A 19777-nucleotide genomic window follows, 5' to 3' on the forward strand; every position below is an offset into this window, starting at 1 on the left:
TAATTTTTTGAGGCATTGTAAATGTTGTTACTTCAATGTACCTGTGTTATTTTTGAATAATAATAAGAAAAAAAAGATTTGAAAAGAAAAGATTAATAGTCGAACCATTTTATGAAGGTTGGGCACCACCTGACAACAACTGCTCCTGACCAAAAGCTATCGTTACCTCATCAGGTAACTGTAGAGAGCACCTTGGTGTATGATGGAAGTGATATGGTTTTGTTCATTGAATACTAGTCAATTTAACCCAAGGATACTATTGCAAGTGTTCCTCAAGGAGAGTCTTGGACCCAATACTCCTGCATCAGCAATCCTCTCCCTAATATGCTGCTTCCATTCCCTAGGCATTTTCTCCAAAAGTGAATGCATGCCTGTCTTCATCCATTAAAACCAGACAGCATTGAGGTTTGGCCCAATAAGTGTCAAAGGACAACTGTTCCCATTTCCAATAAGGGTGAATCCAACCATAACACAAGAGATTCTGCAGATGCTTGAAATCCAGAGCACCACAAAATGCTGGAAAAACTCAGCAGGTCAGACAGCATCTATGGAGGGGATTGCACAATCAAACAATCGAGTCCTAATGAAGGGTTTCTGCCCAAAATGTCAGCTGTTTGACTGTTTATTCCTCTTCATAGATACTGCCTGACCTACAGTGTATGTGAATCCAACCAAATTGCCTTCATATTTAGCAGGATTGGAACAAAAGGTTCTGTAACTCATCTACACCATGGCACGGCTGGTAGAAATGCAGGCTTAGAGCATCATTCCTGATCTCTAATGGTATCTGTGTTATGTTTGTCCATTCACTCCATTTGGGGTTCCTTTGGGGGCTCCACGTTCCTCAAATGTCCCAGAGACTTGCTGGTTGGTAGGGTAATTGGTCAATGTAAATTGCCCCTCATGAGCAGTTGAGTAACAGGACCTTGGGACAGGGAGGAGTTGAATGGTGAATTAAGTTGCATAGAGAATTAGTAGAAGGATGGGATTGCTCTGAGAGCCAGCATGGGCTCAAGGAGCTGAATGACCTCCTTCTAAGCCATATATGGGGAACGTACACCCACTTAACAGCAGCCATGATATACTGAATCCACACTCCCACATTGAAATTCTTTGCACTTAGGATTGCTGGTTTATTTCCTGAATGGAAGCTGTAAGTAAATAATGCACAAGGCAGTCATCAGGTCAGGCTCAGGGTCCTCTTGGAATCCTATAAACTACTACAATTTCCAAAGCCCTGCCGCACTTCAATTTAGATGGAAACAGATTATTTCCAGTAGTTGGGTAAGGAATACTCTTTGATGTACTGTAGGAATAAATATAAGGAGATTTAGAAGAGTGAGCAGAAGAATATATTTGCTAGGGTTGTGGATTTCACCTCCAAGATTAGAGTTTGATGTTAAAAAAGTATGTTGTCCCTTAGGATTAGATTAGAGAAGGAAATTAAGAAAAGACAACAGAGGAGGCTGCAGAGGCTGGAATCTGGAGCAAAAAAAACAACTGCTGGAGGAACTCAGTGGATCAGGCAGATTTGTACATGGAAATGGGCAGTCAACCATTTGGGTTGGGAACTTCTATTGAAAGAAGGAAGTTTTGTGGAACTGGGACAAGGTAGGTAAAAGTGATTAGGGTCATTCATGAGTAGCTCCATCACTAGGTCTTTCTCCTTAGTTTTAGAAGCATCTGTATGTCCAGTTGAGTCTATATACACTGTAGACTAATTCATGCAGCATTCTACACTTATTACTCTATTATTCCCGTAGTATGTTAGTAAATGTCATACAGGTATATGTAATATTGGTTGTGAGTAATTGCTGTTACAAGGTTGTCACATTTTAATGGATTTCATTCTGTGACCAACTATTCTCTGCTCAAAAGATAGTGTGCAAAGTGTCCTTGAGTACAGCTATACAGACTTCTTTGTCTCATGTATGGGATTCTGCATTCTGCAGAGGACATGAGTTTACAACTCACTGAACACAAATATTTTACCTCCAACAATGTTGGACTATCACATTCAGATGGAAATCCAATAAATGCTGGAAATCAGAAGTAAAATAAAAAGCACAGGAAACAATCAACAGCTTAGGCAAAATCTGTGGAGGGGTAACAAAATTAACATTTTAGGTACTAGATCTTTAATCTCTCCTTCCCAGTTCTGAAAACTGAAAACAATAACTCCATTTCTCTTTCCACAGTTGCTGCCGGATCGGTCAAATATCTCCAGCACATGAAGACAGAGCCTCAGTACAGGTGAGTACCCCTGAATATTTGAAATACATCATTACTGGGCATTGGATCCCCTATGAAAAGAACGACGAGAGCTTGCCTTTAAGCCAGGTAAGAGTATTAAGCGCAGAAAATGATGGAAACACACAGTTAGTTAGGCATCAAGTGGAGAGTTAACAATTCAGCTCAGTGAGTTTTCAATCTGAGGCTGTCAATAGTGTACTGAATTTTAAGCCTTGTTAATAATTACTGATGGAATTGTGTTGGTACAGATTGACGTTAGTGAATAACCATTAGACTACTCATCATCCATTCCAAAGAATGAACTTCAAGAAGACAGTCAATAAAGGTAGTGCCAAAACACTTGTACCAAAAAATACTTTTCAATTTGATCATTTTGACCGACGGTAACACCGAGGCATTAACTTACCTTGTGTAAGACACTGGTCTGACACTTAATTTTCTTTACCCCATGTAATGAATAATATACTGGCCTTGAAAAACATCCAGCTAAAGTTCCAATATCAATTCTTGTCTGAAAGAACCACCAGGAGAAAATACTTAGTTACAATGCTCCAATAATCCCAAACGTAGAGCAGATTGGAAGGACCTTCTGGGCATCACATGTCTGGCAATGGTGTATTTTCATTTGTATCCCTGTTCAGAATGGTGCTTTTGAACACAAGTCTAGGAGGATGGCAGCGCCTCCTATCTCATGATCAAGGAAGGCCAAAGATGACTTAGACTTGTAGATGAGAAAATCATTCAGAGGAAATAATTTTACAGAAGATGATACAGTTATTTTCCTTGTACAGCCTGCATTAACTTGCTACTTCCTAATATGTCTTGCCTTTTCTCACTTGTTTCTGAGTCTGAGGATTTATGGTGCACCCTTGAGAAACATCTGTTTTTTTCTCTCTAAAGTGCCAAAATATTGATACTGTCAGAAGTGGATGACCTCAGAATCTGTTTAACAATATAGGTCCATAAATGAGGATGGAACTTCCACTCGCCAATTGAGCAATCATTCAATCTTTCCCAGCTGTGTGCAATCACCACATAAACTGCAGTAATTCAAGCCAGATGCTCAAGACCATTTTCCCAAGGCCAACTAAGGATGTGCAACAAATGTAGGCCCCAGCAACCATGTACACACCTCAAGAATAAAGTTCAAAGTATCTTCATTATCAAAGTACATATATGTCACCATATACAACCTGAGATCCATTTCTTGCGACATCCACGGTAAATACAAGAAACACAATATAGGTAGTATCAGTGAAAGATCACACCTAGCAGGATGGACAAACAGCCAATGTGCAAAAGACAACAAACTGTGCAAATACAAAAAGAAAGAAAAAAATAATAATGATAACTAGATGTTGACATAATAACAGACTAGATGATGTTAAGGAAGTGTTGAATGGCTGGCTCAGAGTTGGAGACCTCTTACCAGAAACAGAGGGTTTTCATGTGGCTATACAGGACCAGGTGGTTAACACACAAAAATAATCAAAATAATAAAAGACCAATAAATTCAAGATGATTAATGCAGAAAAAGCCAAGCAAAATTATAAACAAGTCAACACATTACAGAATCCTGCAGCAGTTTAACTCAATCTGATTACTTACACAGACACAATCAAATGGCAAATATCATTCACCAAAATCTTGCTTTAAAATACAAACTCATAAAAGACACCAGACCTTGCTATAAATACAAGCTTGATCCAGTTTTAGAGTCTCGTGTCCCACAAATTATATTACAACTGAAATGGCTAACATGAGAGGGCACAGTTTTAAGGTGCTTGGAAGTAGGTTGGAGGAGATGTCAGGGGTAAGTTTTTTATGCATGACTGCATGGTGAGTGCATGAAATGGGCTGCTGGTGACATTGGTGGAGGTGAATATGATGGGGTCTTTTAAGAGATTCTTGGATAGGTACATGGAGCTTAGAAAAATAGAGGGCTATGAGTAACCATAGGTAATTTCTAAAGTAAGTACATGTTTGGCACAGCATTGTGGACCGAAGGGCTTGTAATGTGCTGTAGGTTTTCTATGTTCCTATGACTGATCCACTATTACAGATAGGACAATCCATAATAACTGTCTGGATATAATATTACAGGATAAACAAGCAAGAACAACTTATTTAATAGATACAGCCATTCCAAACACACATAACTTACAGAAATCAGTAAGTGAAGAACACTAGAAATATGCTGAATTAAAAGAGGAAATTGAAAGACTTTGGAACATGAACAGGGTATACACTCAAGAAGCGATGCCTCAAAAAGGGAGTGTCCATCATTAAGGACTCCCATCACCCAGGGCATGCCCTCTTCTCATTGCTACCATCAGGGAGGAGGTACAGAAGCCTGAAGGCACACACTCAATGCTTCAGGAACAGCTTCTTCCCCTCTGTTATCCAACCTTTGAATGGACATTGAACCCATGAACACTACCATAGAACCATAGAACACTACAGCACAGTACAGTACAGGCCCTTCAGCCCTCCATGTTGTGCCGACCCATATAATCCTTAAAATAAAGTACTAAACCCACACTACCCAATAACCCTCCAGTTTTCTTTCATCCATGTGCCTGTCCAAGAGACTTTTAAATACCCCTAATGTTTTAGCCTCCACCACCATCCCTGGCAAGTCATTCCAGGCACTCACAACCCACTGTGTAAAAAACTTACCCCACTACTCTTTTTATTTATAGTTTTGCACTATTTATTTAATTTAACTATTATATATATCACTGTAATTTAGAGTTTCTTTCTTTTCTATCATTATGTATTCCATTGTACTGATACAGTAAAGTTAACAAATTTCATAACATATGCCAGTGATATTAAACCTGATTCTGATTCTGGAGTCTGCAAGTGAGGAATCTGAGGATCCAGTAGCACAAGAAGGGATTGAAGGCATGGTCTTGAAGCTTATTCATTAGTTTTTAGGGGGGTGATAGTATTGAATGCCGAGCTGTTGTCAATGAAGAGCATCCTGATGTTATCCATCTTCACTGTCCAGATATTCTAGGGCTGAGTGAAGAGCCAATGAAATGGCATGTGCCGTTGACCTGTTGTGATGGTAGGCAAACTGGAATAGATCCAAGTCACTTCTCAGGCATGAGTTGATGTGCTTCAGCACCTACCTCTCAAAGCACTTCATCACAGTGGATGTCTGTTGTCACTAGTACAATCTTCTATGCAGTGTTGTGCTGGGGCAATGGCATTAACACGAATGATGCCAATAGGCTCAATAAACTGATTAGAAAGGCTGGCTCTGTTATAAGAATCAAACTGGACATACTGGGGCTCTGGTAGAACAAAGGACCTACAGAAATTCTGGACAATGTTTCTCACCCTCTGCATGCCACCTTGGCTGAACAGAGGAGCACGTTCAGTAATGGACTAAGCCAACTCGCTGCTTCAAAGAATGCTATATAAAGTCATTCTTACCCTCAGCCATTAGGCTTATAATGAGTCAACCTATAGCTGGCGAAGAGATGCCCCCCCCCCCCACCTCCTGTTAGACAGTTTAAGGTAATTTATTTTTTATTTATTCTTCTAATTTGCATATCTGAGAATTTGTAATGCTGCTGTGACATTGTAATTTCCTTTGGGATCAATAAAGTATTTATTTATCTATCTACGTAAATGCCACTGGATGATAGTCATTGAGGCAGGTCATTACGTTCATCTTAGACACTGGTATAATTAAAGCCTGGGTATAATTGAAGCAGCTGGGTACGTCTGACTGCTGAACAAAGAGGTTAAAGATCTCAACACCAGCCAGTTGGTCAGCACAGGTCTTAGTACTTGGTCAGGTCCCATGTCTGTGCCGGATGCTTCCCACGGGTTCACCTCCTGAAGAATGCTCTCACATTGGCCTCAGAGACTGAAATCACTGTCATCGGGGGCTGTGAAAGTTTGTTAAGGTGCTTTCATGTTTTGATGGTCAAAATGAGTATAAATGGCATTGGGCTTCTCTGGGAGTGAAGCCCTGGTGTCACCTATGTTGCCTGATTTCACTTTGTAAGAGGTGATGGTATTCAAGCCCTGCCACAGCTGTGAAGGAGCATTCAGTGATTCAAGTTTGGTCCGGAATTGCCACTTCGCATGTGAGATGGCTTTCTGGAGATTGTACCAGGACATCTTGTATCTTACTTGGTCGCCAGACCCGAATGCCACCGATCTGGCCCTCAGCGGATTGTGGATCTCAATGTACATGCAGGGCTTCTGCTTGGGGAACACTCTGAATGATTTTGTGGAGGCACACCCATCTACAACTGTTTTTATAAAGACCATGACAACTATGGTATATTCGTTCAGATCCTCTGATGTGTCCTTGAACACGGCTCAGTCCACCAACACGAAGCCATTCCGTAGCCGCTCCTCTGCCTCCCATGACTACTTCTTCATTGTCCTTCCTTCTTGAGCCTTGCTCTTTAGACTCTTCCTGTATGCAGGTAGGAAGAGGACAGCCAACCTATCAGATTTCCAAAAATGCAGACTAGGGATTGAATGGTAGGCATTATTTATGGTAGTACAGCAGCAGTCAAGTGTGTTGAAACCCATGGTGTTGCAGGTGGTAAGTTGATGATAACTGGGCTTCAAACAAGCCAGACTGACATCCCTGAGAATGATTTGGAAGGCATCTGGGTAGGCTGTTTCTTGTTTGTTGGTGGCGGCTCTCAGTACCTCCAGTGCCTGCTTAACATTGGCCTTTGGTGGTATGTTATCTACGGCCACGATAATGGAGGATAACTCTCTTGGCAAGTAGGACAGTCAGCACGTAATCATCAGATGTTCTATGTCGGGGGAACAAGACCACTGCATCCATGCACCACAAAGAATTTATCATGAAATACAGATCCCCACCTTTTGCCTTCTCTAAATCAGCAGTCTAGTCCATTCAGTGTATCGAGATGCCCTTGGGTGTTACCAACATATCCAGCATGTCCAGATTGAGCCATAACTCTGTGAAACACAAAACACAGCAGTTCCTCATTTCTCTCTGATCCATCAATCTTACCCTTGGGTCCTCAGTCTTGTTCCTCAGTGTCTGTACATTTACAAACAAGATACTGGGTAGAGAAATTTTCATACTCCAGCGTTTTAGTCTGGCTCGGAATCCTCCTTGCTCCCTCTCTTCTGGCCGTGGCAATGTACCTTCATCCGCTTAAAGATGCTGTACCTGCATTCCTGAGAGTTAAAACTGCTGAATCCTTCAGAAGACTGTGAAATCGTTAGTTTGTTACGACAGTTCAAAAGTATGTTGCTTAAAAGGACATTACAGGATATAGATCACAGTGAGAGGAGTGCAGAAGAAGTATATTTGGAAGCTGCCCGCAAAGTATTTTTCACCAGCACCATCTTGCAATCATTGCAATCTTGCACAAAACAAGAATAATTTTTTTTACATATATAAGTAAGTGTAAGAATAGAAGTGTCAGTGAACAGATAATTGTTTAGGCACCAAACAATTAGAATGCATTTGTTTACACTGCTCTGCCTCCCAAAGTCCAGTTGCTTTTGTTTTCTCTCTGCATTGTGTAAGTAGGAAATATTAATGTTTCATTATGTTTACCTTTGGGGAGAGTGTTCCAATAGAAGCTTTATGCACATTGCCTAGCACCACCAACAGTACTAATTTGTATCATGGAATCTCTCAAAGATTCTATAGATATGGATCAATTTTTGCTGTGAAGGGTTTTTTTTGGTACAGAGATCCAGCTAATTCCATCATCCCCTCTTTCCCATGCACTTATATTTTTTTCATCCCTTTGGGTATTTATATTTTTTTCATCCCTTTGGGTATTTGACCAGATCCAGTATTATAATTGAATCTGTTTTCACCACAACTTCTGACAGTGTGCTCTTGCCCACAATTATGTACATTTATTACACAGTTACTTAATAATAAATGCTTTCACACATCACTGTTGCTTGTCACTTTTGTTCTATGGACTCAAGCACCAATGATTCAGCCACTGTAAAAAGTTTCTTGTAACTGATGCATGATTTTAACACCTCTTCCTCTCCCAACCGAGAAACACATTGAAATGCTGGTGGAACGCAGCAGGCCAGGCAGCATCTATAGGGAGAAGCACTGTCGAAGTTTTGGGCTGAGAAGTTTTATGGGCATGAGATTTTAGGTCTGAATGAGCTAAAGTTGTGAAATCAACATGGAACTGCTATAAACTTTACTGATTTGTTTATTATCACACGATATATTTCCAAGGTATGTGTCATTGCATTAACCCTCTTAAATTGCTCTTTATTCCTATTCATACTAGCATTTAAAAAAATTTACTTTGGGTTCCACTCATCATAGCTTCCCTAAAGTTCTATTACATTTTAACAGCCGAGTTACTGCAGCAGATACCTGAAGTAATGTGGTTTGTATTAATTCAAATTGAAAATAATATCAAACACTTCTATCGGTTTTGGTTTTACTCCGGGCTTATCTGGGCATACCTTAATATAGCTGAGCAATTTCCTAATTAGGTTAAAAGCTTCATTAAGTTTGCGGGTCTTGGAGGTGTCAATGTTTTCCAGCAAGGCATTGTTTGAAATATTTGTTTGGCCTGAAACGTCAACAGTGCTTCTCCCTGTAGATGCTGCCTGACCTGCTGCGTTCCATCAGCATTTTGTGTGTGTTGCTTGAATTTCCAGCATCTGCAGATTTCCTCGTGTTTGAGAAACACATTGAATGTTTTTTTCATTGTCACATTGTCAGTCTTTGTGTGTAGTTTTTCACTGATTCTATTGTATTTCTTTGTTCTACTGTGAATGAATCTCAAAGTTGTATGTGGTGATATATACATACTTTGATAATAAATTTGCTTTGAATTTTGAGGTACAATCCTATTACCTCACTCTCCTTCACAAATCTGGTGAAGATGCAATAAAATATAAATCATGGCAATAAATCTCCTCTGTGCCCTATCCAAGCTGAGGCCTAACCAGTATTTTACAAGTTTAATGTGCAGCAACTTTCTTACATTTGAAAAAAAAACTCTGTTCCTTTGCCAGTGAAGATGAAAAATGAAGATATTCAAAAATTGGATAAGTACGGGATCTTGAGTGTTTCTGGAAATGGAAGAGATTGGAGAGATAGGAAGGGCAAGGAGCAGAGATGGAAGAAATTGAAAAATGGGATGAGATGTTTAAATTCTTTCTGAGAATTTCTCAGAAGTCGTCTTGGTGCTCGTGAAGGATGTTTCAGATGATCAGGTTGTCTAAAATTGTGACAACTCAGGAAGCAGATTAACGGTTATTCAGACAGAACCAGCTGATGATTGACTTTACCTCTGTGGAACCTTTCATTGCAAATCTAATAGATTCATTTTCAGGGTAATTCCAGAAATCGCACACCTTGTCAGCAGGATAAGGATAAAATCTAAAGTTTCCTAGACCTCATGCATCAGATTCGCTTAATGTGCAATCTTGGTCAATTCAGAGGCATATTTGTTGCATTAAGACGGACAAATTAAAAATCTATTGCATCCTTGGGACTGAAATACATTCAAATTTCTAATTTTCAGATTCCTGGTCAAATCTCCATTTTATTGGGATGAGTTTCATTTTCTCCTGAGGTATCGAATTATTTGGGAAAGCTACAAACATCTTAAAGAGCCTGACAGGCTAGATGCAGGGAAAATGTTCTCACTGACTGAGGAGTTGAGGAGTGGAGGAACAGATTAAGAATAGTTTGCAGGCCACTTAGTGCTAAGATAAGAAATTACCCCACAAAGTGGATGGTGACTCACTGGAATCCTCTAACCTAATGAGTTCTTACAGAAAGAGGTTGATAGGTTTATAGGCATCAGGAAAATCAAAGAATGTGGGGATAGTGCAGGAAAATGGCACTAAGATAGAAGATCAGCTGTGATCTTGATGATTGGCAGAGTGAGCTTGAAGGGCCAAATGCCCACTCCCACTCTTATTAATGGCGATCATTTCCACAGACATTGACTTGTCTCTGTACTTACCTCATGAAAGGAGTGAATTGTTTTAAATTTGTGAGTTTTCCTGTCACCAAGCAGTGGAAATATGTTCCATTTTTATCAATTCTTTGTAACCCTTTCCTAGGGAAAGGGAATCAAAGACTAGAGAGCTTGGGCTTAAGCTGAGAAGACCCTGAAGGGCAAGCTCATCACCAAGAGGGTAGTGTGCATATGAAACCAGATGCGAGATGAAGTGGTCAAGGCAGATACAATAACAATGTTTAAAAGGCACTTAAAAGTTTGAAAAGTGCAAAGTTCAAAGTAAAATTTATTATCAGAGTACATACATGTCACCACATACAACCCTGAGATTCCTTTTCTGCAGGCATACTTTGCAAATTTATAGAACGGTAACTGTAAACAGAATCAGTGGACAGCAAATATAAATAAGTAGCAATAAATAATAAGAGCATGAAGTAACGAGATAAAGAGTCCTTAAATTGAGGCCATTGGCTGTGGGAGCAGCTGAAGTAGAATGAGTGTAGTTATCCCCTTTTGCTAAAGAGCCTGATGGTTGAGGGATAGTAACTGTTCTTGAATCTGGTGGTGCGAGTCCTGAGGGTGGAGAAAGGGGAATCTGATAGGTGAGGACAGCCCTTTATCACTTTCATCAAACAACTTCCCAGCTCTTTTCTTTACCCTCCCCCCCCCTCCCGTTTCACCTATCACCTGCCACCTAGTACTTCTTCCTCCCTTTCCCCCACCTTCTTACCCTGACTCCTTCCACCTTCCTTTCCAGTCTTGATGAAGAGGCTTGGCCTGAAATGTCAACTGTTTATTCTTTTCCATAGATGCTGCCTGGCCTGCTGAGTTCCTCCAGCATTTTGTGTGTGTTGCTTTGGATTTCCAGTATCTGCAGATTTTCTTGTGTTTATAAGAAGCAGGAGGCGTGGTTATTTGAACAAAATGGCAGTAAGTGCCACAGAATGATCATTGAGACCTATAGAGGGGTATGTTGTAATGAGAGAGATCAGAAGTAAAAGGATCAAACAACATCAATGTCAATAATCTATGATGTCGCTCATCTGAACCAGAGGATGTTACATGGTTGTGAGTGGATATCAAGGAAGAGACTAATGTCAACAAAGAAAAGCAAACAATTCAATAATCGGAGTCTTCAGGTATTTAAAGTGCAAATGAAAATTGGCTGAGGTGGGAAATGTGTGGCAAATTACTTGTACGAGCAGTAGCCATATTTTCGTTTCTTACTTTCTTTCGTGAAAGTTTCTTATTTCACGTTTGTGGAACTGATGAACTAGACACGTTCTTGAAAAACCGGAGAATTTCTAGAGCTCTATCTCAAAAATCAATAGGCTTTAATTTTCAAAAGCTTTGTAAATCTGTAATAAGAGCAGAAAATGGTGGAAATACTCAGGAGATTAGAGTCTGGGGAGAAAGGTCGATACATTTTATCAGTGTAACTCAGATGAAAGGTCACTTTATCAATGTTTTTATGGACAACTGGGCATCTCACCAAGGTTCTGTACCTTGCCCAGCTCCCCCTTTATGCCTTTATATTGATTCCATGGTCCCACACATTTTGTGCAATCTATTCTAGAGTCAGAATCTCTTTCTGTTTTCATATTTTGTACTACCCTCTTCCCTTCTGAAAATTAACTCTTCCCCTCTTTCCTGGCCTGTTGGGTATTTCCTCCATTTTAAGTCTTCAGTGTTGCCTTTACATCATAGTTATTGGATGCTTAGGAATATAATTTGATGCCCAATGACAGTTTAATTACATAGGAGACTTGGTACCTGCCAATTTCTAATTGCTTAATAGGCACAGTTTATAAATCTTATGATAAAAAAAAGTATTGACCATCCTTGAATAATGGAGGCTTGCTCTCAGTAAAGGTCTGTCAAAGTGTTTCATTTAATCTGTACAAATTCCCAGCTGTTAAATTGCTGTAGTGTGAGTGGCATTTAATTAGAGAAAGCCTTCATTCATATTCCTATCCAGCTGGCCGTCAGTGCTCTGCTGAGATGTTCAGACCTCAAGGTGATGTGATTGAGGTGTCTCAAATGTTGAAGAGAATTGATTACGTTTAGGTGGACAGGTTATTAGAGACAAAAGGGAGGAGGGAAGTACAAAATATGAAAACATCACGGCATATTTCTATACAAAAAGAGATTCTGACTCTAGAATAGATTGCACAAAATATGTGGGAGCATGGAATCAATATAAAGGCATAAAAGGGATGCTGAGTGAGGTGCAGAACCTTGTGTGAGATGCCCAGTTGTCCATAAAAACATTGATGAAGTGATGCTGTTAAGAGAAGCAACGCCAACTTGTTCCAATAATATCGTTCCAAACTTTCCATCTATTGCATGTGGCTCTGGAATGGCAGCATTTGAAATATTTTTCCCATTAGCACACAATAATTGGGAATAAATTAAGTTCAATGCCCCTGCTGAAATTAACCTGCAGTTGTGATTTCAAAGGTGCACCCATTTAAAGAGTAGGTAATCATTGACTCCAGCCTTTGCTCGAAGGCAGTGTGAAGTTTGGGGAATACCGCTCCGAGAAACAAGAACAGGTCTCCTGCTTCAGTGAAAGAGGAGGAAATCTCAAAGGACATCCTCATTATGTATTAGGCATCTTGTGCTGTATTGTAGACTGTTACATTATTCGCCTAGATTAGGAGCATCAAGAAACCATGTCTATTTATTAACATTGTGGATGGCATGGTAGCATAGCTCCTGCAGTGCCAGCACCCAGGTTCAATTCCCGTTGCTGTGTGTGAAGAGTTTGTATATCCTTCCAGTGACCACATGGGTTTCCTCCCGATGCTCCTGTTTCCTTTCACATTTCAAAAATGTACAGGTTAGTATGTTTGAAGGATAATGGACCACTTCCAATTAATAAGATACACCTCAGAAAGGTTATGATAAGGAATGATTTAACTTTTGTTTACTTAAATAAGTTAATTTTTTCTTGTAATAGAGTTTAACTCATTGCCCAACACCCAGACTTGATATACTGCCCAGAGCACCTTTGAGACCTCATGATATGTAGAGAGGAGGAATGTGTGGGGATCCACAGGATCATTTTGTTACCGTTACTAAGAGAAGAAACATGAGCAGTGCTGCCAGCAAAACGTCCTTTGCTGAAGGCAGTGAACAGCTAGCTATCAGTGGCAGGTACAACAATGTATCAAAAGTTATATGTCAGGCCTGCTCCTGCACTTGCAGGCACCTCCATGTTGCCACCCAGATAAAAGGATTCACCTGCCACTTGTTTCAGATTCATCACCTGCAGCCTATTTAACCCCAGTTCTCATCCACAGCCTTTGTTTAGACATAGAACCAGTCAGCCTCAACCTCAAAGCTCCTAGCTTTCACTCTCCCTGTCTAAAGTTTATACTGTCACCTGTTGTGTTAGTTTCTGCTCTCTCTTTTTTTGTGGTCCCTCATGACTTGTTATTTTGTGGTCTATTATTGAAGTACATCACTAAATCATCTCTGCTGCTCTGTTATTGGGTCAAGCCTCCGCTATATTTCCTGACATTATATCATATGATAGATAATACATAATATATATACGCATGATGGTAAATTCACATTATACTCTGCTTCCTTATAAAACAAGTTACAAACCCATGTAAAAGATCAACCATCTTCAGTAAGTGCATTAATTCTACCAAAGATTAATTATTTACATATTTAAACATACAATTAATTAATTATTCATTCACACACACATATAAAGCATTTTTTATTTTCCTAAACATAAATTTATGTATCTCTTTAGTCCTCTCAACTACAAATTCAAGCTATACTCTAAGGTGTCCATTTCAAGTACTGCTATCCAAATATATTTTATACATATCTAACCTCTCATTCCAAACAGAAACTCTTAACTGTGCATCATATAATGCATTTTCTAAACATTAACTGCAATACCAGACTTAACATAGCTTAGTCATATTTACTACTGCCATTACAATTATACAGTATATTGTTTGCAATATGTTCCAAATTCCACATTATTGCCAAAAATAGTTTATTTTTATCCTTAAGGCACTTTATGCTTCTCTTTTCTCTCCATTTCACATTTTCACTTCCAATATGTTTTTCCACGAACATCCATATTTGCGGTCCTTCTTGGTTAGAAGATCATTAGTTCATCCTTTAAGTTAGAAGTTCATCACCTCTAACCTCCCTCCCCTGAGATATTTCCAGTGCTTGCAAATCATCTATAAACATTTCCATCTTCCCTTTCTGCATTTGTGCCCCACTGTAAGTCCAGGCTTAGTCAGGCAAGATCTTCAGAATCCTTGGATATACTTCCAAGGCACAACATTGTCCTCCCTCAAAGCATCTTGCTCAATTTTGTCTAATCAGACCTGTGAAGCATAATGCTCTTCCTGAGGTCATCCACTTTACTAGTCATCATTTGACTAGATTGAGTCCAATGCAGGCCCTTCGGCCCACTGAGTCTGTACCCTCCATTAAGCACCAATGACACTAATCCCATTGCATTCTCCCCATACTCCCATCCCCTGAGATTTTACCATTTACCTACATACTGAGGAAAATTTAGAGTGGCCACTCAGCCTATCAAGCCACACGTCTTTGAAATGTGGGAGGAAACCACATTCTTCTTCAGATGAGCTACAATTAAGCTCTTACCTGTAACAGTGCTGGTGTTTTCTTGCCTGTACCCTGATCATTATCTCACAATTTTGAAGAGGACCACCAAATTTTCTCATATTCTTCTCCGTGACCACATTATTACAGTGATCTGTGATTCTGGGCTGACAGTGTCCATAAACTTGAACCTTTTTGGTGCCTCTCAAGCTGTGATCTGTTTGGCAGGGCCAGTGGTTCTTGGATCACTTCATTGCCTGTTGCTGCAGTTCCCTGACTTGCTCACTCCAAATGCCCATGATCACAGATGCACCCCTCTGGCTCATAACGACTTGGATATTACCTGAGTCCTCTGTCTCCACTGGTGACCAAAAATTTATATTTCCCCCAATTAGGAGATTCACCTCTGCAAAGTCTGCCTGAACAGAAAACATTTGTGATGCTTTAAATAAACATTTTGACTTATAACAGAGTAATTTGCTGGAGTATCGACATGCATTATGATAATGGTGTTTTCAGTGACAAGGTGACTATTAATGTACTGTCATTAAAGTAATCTTCACTTGTGTAGTAAATTATTTTCAAGCCATTTCCAATTCATCATTTTCTGATTCCAGTACTTGGATAGTATCCCCACTCTTTAGCCCCTTTGTGCCTGAAGAAAATGGATAGCAGTGTCTTTGTCACTAATTACTGTCCCTAAGATTTGATTTTTGTGTAAATCTGCCTATTTTGTGGCAATTAAAACATCTTGTTCAGGAATTCTGACACCATAACATTCATGGCAAGAACTGTTGCCTTTTACAACCTACTGACCCATTCCCTTGCTGCTTTCAGTTGGAGTTCTCACCAAACCCACTTGTCAAGTCGTCAAGTTTATTCTCATTTAACTATACACATGTATACAACCAAATGAGACAACGTTTATCCGGACTGCAGTAGTACACATAACACACAATAATTTAGGAAAGTAAGAATTAATCTACAAATGAATCATGCAGAGATACACAAAGTAAAGTCATAAACTAAATATTGTAGGATACAGTACAAATTATCCATTGATGCCATGAATGCGTTGCGGCCAGGGGCTCAGAAGCCTAATAGCCTGAGGAAAGAAGCCATTTTCCACCGTGAGCATTCTTGTTTTTATGCATCGGGGTCTCCTGCCTGGTGGCAGATTGTCAAAGAGGATGCTGGATGGATGGGTCAGATCCCCAATAATGCTAAGGGGCCATGTGTAATATCCACACGTAACAGCTGCAGAGAAGACTACATCACCACTGCCATTTTTCAGCACCCACTTTCACAGAAACATATTCTGAGCCTAAATATTTTACGCTTCATCTACTCCCCCAAGTAGCAATAAAACAAATTCATCAGTAATATTGTGTCCAAAGACACATCATGTTTATTAGAAGACTCTCAATGCTTCAGTGCTTTATAGTAAGTTATAAGGATAGAGCTTCCAACAACAATTTCCAAACGAACCTCGTCAAAACATCCATCTTAGCAGCAGTGGCTGGTTCAGCACAGTGTCCACAGTTCTCACATTTCCTTATACTGGAGTGTCTCATCATATCCATTGGGTTGGATGAGTGGGAAATGCAGTCAAAGGTAAATCAGATTTTCTGTTGAATCCAAATGACAGCCAACTTAATAGCAAACCCAGGTTTAGTCTGATATTGCCTTTCAGCACTAGTTCTCTTCCATCTCCTATTCTCTGGGTGAAAGTTCCTGTCCTTCAGGTGTCTCTCACAGTTCTGATTACTAAACTCCTTTTCCACATGCATGTGCTTGGATAATGAATCCAAAAGAATAACAAAACAGCGCAATGGTCTCAATCACCTCATTCAGATTCAGATTAAGATTAATTTATTTATCACATACACATCAAAACACACAGTGAAATGGGTTGTTTGTACTAAGGACGTGCAGAGAGCAGCCCACAAGTGTCACCACACATTCCAGTGCCAACATAGCATGCCTACAATGATTGGAGAACAACATAAACAACAACAGCAGCAAAATAAGCCTTGTTCCTACCTCCCGACATATATATATATACACACACACACACACACACACACACCCTCCAACCCCAAGACAGGCCATCTCTGGGCCTCCAACCCCTCAGTGGACCCATGTGGACTTGGAGACATTGGGCTTTTGACTTCCCCAGCAGACTTGCAGACACACAGGCTCAGCAAAATACTGCAGGTTTTGGAAACCTGAAATAAAACTTTCACCAGAAGAGTACTTATTCCCATCTGGGATATTTTCATTACTTTTGAACCAAGTTTCCTCATTGATTTGCTGACATCTTGTTCACAATTCGTACTAACAAATGTTAAAAACTTCCCCTGCACTAGGTTCAACCTGTCCAACCCTGCCTTCCTCTGCTTGATGGGCCAAATGGCATAATTCTGCTCCTATACCCTATGGTCATATGGTCTCTTCACATCACCATCATCAACTCCAGTGGAGGCCACCACCTTCTCACACTCTGGAATTCTTATCCTAGCCCATCCCCATCACTTTTCTATCATTTAAATAACAAAACAATGTGCATTTTAAAAGCACGTTTCCCAGGGCTTTTAAGAAAGCATTGTCAAACCAGAGCTGATCCCCTTGCCACATAAGGCATTATTAGATCATTAGTGGTAAGAAAAGAGGAAGTTCTATTGATCATCTTATAGGATGAAAGTGAGGCTGAAAGAATCATGAAAGGGAGTTCCTGGGTTGAGGGTTTTGGTATTTGAAGGAGCATTGATACTCAGGGAAGTGCAAGAGACCAGGATTGAAGGTGAGCTGTGTTGTCAATGGGCCCACCATGTTCCTCTGAATATATCACATCTCAAGTCATCGTCAAGATCAAAGGAGTATTTGGAGTTTCTCTCCTGATGAAATAAAGGTTGAAAATTCTCAATCATAGTTTTGTGCTCCTGTTACTTGAAACAGAAAACAATCCCCAGAAACACTGTAGTCATTGCATCTGAAAAGGGGTCAGCAATGTTGTAATTCAAGACAGGAACACAGTATTGGTCATTTTGGTGTTTAATTATCTGGTTAACTGACTGGTTTTTAATTAAGTTCCTACTGAATTCTTTGTACTAAATCTATAGATTGCAGTAGTTAATTTTGTAATCAAATTAATGAGAATCAATCTTCCTTAACTCCAGATACCCCCATAAGCGTCTTACCTCATTGATTTTCTTTTGTCAGCTACAGCAGTAACTTGCTTCCCTAAGCTGGCAGCCCAAACAAAAGTGTTAAGAACAACACCCAAAGCACTAGAGGAAGGCACTGGGCCAGGCACCCCATCTATGGATGGAAATAGACAGTTGATGTTCCAGGTTGAAACCTGTCATCCAGACTAAAAGCAAGTGGGGAGATAGCCAGTATAAAAAGGTGGAGGGAAGGGGTCTAACAAGAGCCATCAGGTGATAGGTGGGTTCAGATGAGAGGGGTGATATGCAAATGAGGAGGCAGGATTGTGCGAATGGTGTCTGAAACTGGGAAGTGACAAAGGACTGAGGATATGGAATCTATCGGGAGAGAAAGGTACAGTATGGAAATAAAGGAATGAAGGTGGGGAGAAGAGTCAGTGCGAGGCATGTGTGGGTGATGGGAAAATGGAGCTGGTGGGAGAAGGGGAAGAGATGGGGGTCAGTTGGATCAGAAGGAAGGAAAATGAGCAAATGCAGAGCAACTACCAGAAGTCTAAGGATTTGATGTTCATGCTGCCATGCTAAGCTTTTCAACCCAAGATCATTCCTATAAACCTTCTCTGGGCCATCTCCAATGCCAGTACGACCTTCCTTAGACATGTGACCCAAAATTGCTCTCAATATTCCAAATGTGGTCTGACCAACATTTTATAGACCTCAGCATTACATCCTGGCTTTTGGATTGGAGTTCTCTCAAAATGAATGCTAACATTGTATTTGCCTTCCTTACTACCCACGCAGCTTGCAAGATAACTGTTAGGGAATCCTACACTGGAACATCCAAGTCCCCTTGCTCCTCCAATTTCTGAACTTTCTCCCCATTTTGAAAATAGTCTACGCCTTTATTTCTTCTACCAAAGTGCATGACCATACACTTGCTGACACTGTATTCCATCTGCCATATTTTTTGCTCATTCTCTCAATCTGTCCAAGCCCTTCTGTGCAGACTCCATGCTTCTTTAACACTACCTGCCCTGCCACCTATCTTTGTATTGTCCACAAACGTGGCCACAAAACCATAAATTCTGTCATCCAGATCATTACCATATAACGTGAAAAGTAGCAGAACTAACACCAACCTCTGAGGAACACCACTTGTTACCGGCAATCAACCAGAAAAGATCCCCTTTATACCCACTTTTTGCCACCTGCCAGTCAGCCAATCTTATAGACAATAGGTACAGAAGTAGACCATTCAGCCCTTTGAGCCTGCACCGCCATTCTGAGATCATGGCTGATCATCTTCTGTCCATGCTGGTATTATTCTAGTAACACTGTGGACTCTTATTTTGTCCAGCTGCCTTATGTGTGGCAGCTTGTCAAAGACCTTCAGAAATTCTGAGTAAATACTTATTACCTCCTCGAAGAGTTCTAACAGATTTGTCAGGCAAGATCTCATCTTTACAAAGTCATGCTGACATTGCTTTATGTTATCACATACTTCCAAGTACTTTGAAATTTCATCCTTAATAATAAACTCTAAAATCTTTCCAACTGAAGTCAGCCTAACTGAACTATAATTTCTTGTCTTTTGCCTCCCTCCCTTCTTAAAGAGAGTGGAGAGACATTTGCGATTTTGCAATCCTCTGGAATCATTCCAGAACCTAGCAATTATTGAAAGGTCACTACTTACGCCCCTACAATCTCTTCAGCTACCTCTTACAAAATCATGAGATGTAGTCTAGGTTCAGGTGACCTTTCAACTTCCCA

The 19777-nt window shown here is 40.1% G+C and overlaps 1 protein-coding gene across 2 annotated transcripts in view; it reads left to right on the plus strand.

The window, feature by feature from the left end:
• Window positions 1–19777, plus strand: part of LOC132385138 (reticulocyte-binding protein homolog 2a-like) — a 262129-nt gene that overhangs the window by 209686 nt on the left and 32666 nt on the right. For both annotated transcript variants that reach the window (XM_059956943.1, XM_059956944.1), the window contains one exon: window positions 2199–2253. The gene's annotated coding sequence lies outside the window, so the exon portion shown is untranslated. The remainder of the gene's footprint in view (window positions 1–2198; window positions 2254–19777) is intronic.

This window comes from Hypanus sabinus, chromosome X2 (assembly GCF_030144855.1).
Source record: "Hypanus sabinus isolate sHypSab1 chromosome X2, sHypSab1.hap1, whole genome shotgun sequence".
NCBI classification, from domain to species: domain Eukaryota; kingdom Metazoa; phylum Chordata; class Chondrichthyes; order Myliobatiformes; family Dasyatidae; genus Hypanus; species Hypanus sabinus.